The 3,275-nt window shown below is 45.9% G+C and overlaps 1 non-coding gene across 1 annotated transcript; it reads left to right on the top strand.

Moving 5' to 3' along the window:
* Positions 1–2,909: 2,909 nt before the first annotated feature.
* On the top strand, positions 2,910–3,018 carry TRNAL-CAA. The gene is made up of 2 exons: positions 2,910–2,947; positions 2,972–3,018. It is a non-coding gene; the product is annotated as a tRNA-Leu (tRNA).
* The last annotated feature ends 257 nt before the right edge of the window (positions 3,019–3,275 follow it).

Genomic DNA, 3,275 nt, shown 5'->3' with positions numbered 1-3,275 from the left:
GGAGCCTGAGCCGGGAGCCAGGAGCCAAGTGATACAGCCTTCCAGGGAGAAGAAAGGCAAATAATGGATCTGGAAGTGCAAATGCAGAATAATCTGCATTATCTGATTGTTGTTATAATTATAGTGATACCTCCCAGGAGTTTGTTGGGTGATGAATTTATGTACTTTTTTTTTTTTTTTTTGGACAGAATCTTTCTCTGTTGCCCAGGCTGGGCGATCTCCGCTCACTGCAACCTTTGCCTCCCGGATTCAAGCAGTTCTCTTGCCTCAGCCTCCAGTGTAGCTGGGATTACAGGCGCCCGCCACCATGCCCAGCTTATTTTTGTATTTTTAGTAGAGACAGGATTTCGTGATGTTGGCCAGGCTGTCTCGAGCTGACGTCAGTGATCTGCCCGCCTCAGTCTCTCCCAAAGTGCTGGGATTACAGGCGTAAATCACGGAACTCGACCAATACTTCATAAACTTTGAATGATAGGATAAGTTGAAGCCTCAGTAACTGATAAAAAATAGTATTTACCTCAACATATTTTTTGTTTTCTCACATTGGGAGCGCCGCCATTGCAAGGACGAGTATGAATAGGTTTGCCATAAACTGCTATGACAGAGGAAGTCTTGGTTCTTCCCAACAGATGCATCTCAGTGAGACTAGTATATAGAAGGCTCACCTTCTGTCAAAAAAGGGTGAGGAGGCATCTGGCCTGGGGAAGAATGTGATGCAGCTTCTGGCTTTAAGCAATAGCTTGGTTCATTCTAAGTAACCTGATAAGGCTGCAGTGATATTTTCTGGCTTTGTTATCCCAGTTTGTTTTTCTTGGAGACTTCATGAACTATATAAATAATGTTTCATAAATATTTTTCTAATTATACCAATAGAATGAATCCTCTTTTAAAAATACATATACTGGGCCGGGTGCAGTGGCTCACGCCTGTAGTCCCAGCACTTTGGGAGGCCAGGGATGGTGGATCACGAAGTCAAGAGATGGAGACCATCCTGGCCAACATGGTGAAACCCCGTCTCTGCTAAAAATACAAAAATCAGCTGGGTGTGGTGGCATGCACCTGTAGTCCCAGCCACTCCCGAGGCTGAGGGAGGAGAATTACTTGAACCCGGGAGGCGGAGTCTGCAGTGAGCCAAGATCGTGCCACTGTACTTCAACCTGGCAGCTGAGCTAGACTCCATCCAAAAAAAAGAACAACAAATGCTGACCTCCATGCAAGTGTTGGAATACCCCTCTAAAACTATTGGTGTGCAAAATTGTGCAGGGAACACCAGTTACTGGTCTACAATAAGATAAACTTGCACCAAAGTATAATTAAATGCACTGCTGCCTTCACTAAGAAACTATTCCTACAATAATCAGTCATTCAATGGAAGTAAAGATGCTTAGTGATATAGTCGATTTGCCTTCTGGCATAAGCTCCATATCTTGAAACAGACCAGACTGGTAACTAACATTTATGAATTAGCACTGGGTTGCAGACCACGCTTTGAGTGGCTGTGCTTTACACAGTTTTATGCCTCATAGTTATTTACCCCAAAACAGAATGTATCCACTGACAATATCTACATACATTAGTACAATCTTGGATCAGTAGATAGCTAACTGGTTCTGTAGGACTAAGAGTTTATATACAAAGCAAAAAGAAGATTCTGATTTTGTAATATTTTGGTGGCCACTGCCTGATAAACAAGGCTCAACTAAAATTCATAGCACTTCTCCTTACAGCTAATGCCTGATGATAAGGCTATTGTAATACTGTGTTGACCTTTGAAATACCTAATAATAAAACTTTGTGGAACAAGTACTTTTGCCTCCTCCTTTGTAGGATGAAAAGGGAGCAACAGGAGCTGAGGAGACATAGATCATTTCTAGCCAGGCACAAATAACTGAAACTAGGGTGAGGTGTGGTGGCTCACACCTGCAATGGCAGCACTTTGGGAGGTCCAGGCGGGAGGATCACTTGAGACCAGGAGTTCAAGACCAGCCTGGCCAACATAGTGAAACCCTGTCTCTAGTAAAAACACAAAAAATTAGCCAGGCGTTGTGGCGGGCACCTGCAATCCCAGCTACTCAGGAGGCTGAGTCAGGAGAATCGCTTGAACCCGGGAGGCAGAGGTTGCAGTGAGCCGAGATCGGGCCATTGCACTCCAGACTGGGGGACAAGAGAAAGACTTCGTCTGAAAAAAGAAAAAAAGAAAAAGCTGTTGCCTCCCACAGTGGGTAACATTTGCAGAAAAGCATCTGAGAGCTCTAGAGAGAGGAGAGACAGGATTATCACTTTATCACTATAGAGCACATGCGACCCTACAGGGCAGAAGACGGTGATGTTTACTCAACTGTGTAATGAAATTAAAGATGTAAGGATGACTTCCGGTGGTGAAATCACATTTCGGATAGGTTGAGGAGAAGGCGGAATGCCTAGAAATCCATGTACAGAACAGCCCCACTCTCTTGCTATGACCTCCTCTTGTCCAGAAAAGTTTCCACCGGCCCTGGGGCAGCATCATGTTGGAGCTGCTGCATCAGGACTTAAGCAACAAAGAGCAAAGTGACCCCACAGGGTCAGGATCGTAAGCAGAGGTCTATGCGGGGCAGGAGGGCTGGGTCAGAGGGAGAGGGCAGGGCCGAGCGCAGGGAGTTACTGGAGGAAGGGGAGAGGCGACGTGGAAACGTCTCCTCCATATCTTGTTCCCCCACTCCCATCTTGGTCTCCAGTACTGTAAAAATTATTCAGTTCCGCACTAACAGTTGTACTCTTGTACGCTTTCATTCCGTAATCAGTGAATTCGGAACTCCTGTTTAGTCGGGCAAATTCCAGAGATAACTTTTGCGGCTGGGATTCAGCCGGGAGGCGAGCCGTAAGTCATCATTACTCATCACGTGTACTTGCACCTCCTGCGTCATAGTGTCAGGATGGCCGAGTGGTTTAAGGCGCCAGACTCAAGCTTGCTACTGCTTGTGTTCGGGTCTTCTGGTCTCCGTATGGTAGGCGTGGGTTCAAATCCCACTTATGACAGAGTAGGACATTTTGTTTTTCCCTACCAGATTTGTACCGAGTTTCGCCAAGGAATGCCACAATAGTTCAGTCGTTTCTATCTCCAAGATTTCCCGCCCCAACAGATATTCGCCAAACAGGGTCTCGCAAAGAGAGAGGCATCTCTCTTACACCAAACCAATCGACAAACGAAAACCCCTGACTCACAGAATCCTGGGATATTTTCAGTACCATTTGGACGCAGTCCCGCAGCACTGTTGGAGATCCCTTTCTCTTGC

This window comes from Papio anubis, chromosome 6 (genome assembly GCF_008728515.1).
Source record: "Papio anubis isolate 15944 chromosome 6, Panubis1.0, whole genome shotgun sequence".
Lineage (NCBI taxonomy): Eukaryota > Metazoa > Chordata > Mammalia > Primates > Cercopithecidae > Papio > Papio anubis.
This window is presented reverse-complemented; position numbering and strand designations above follow the sequence as displayed.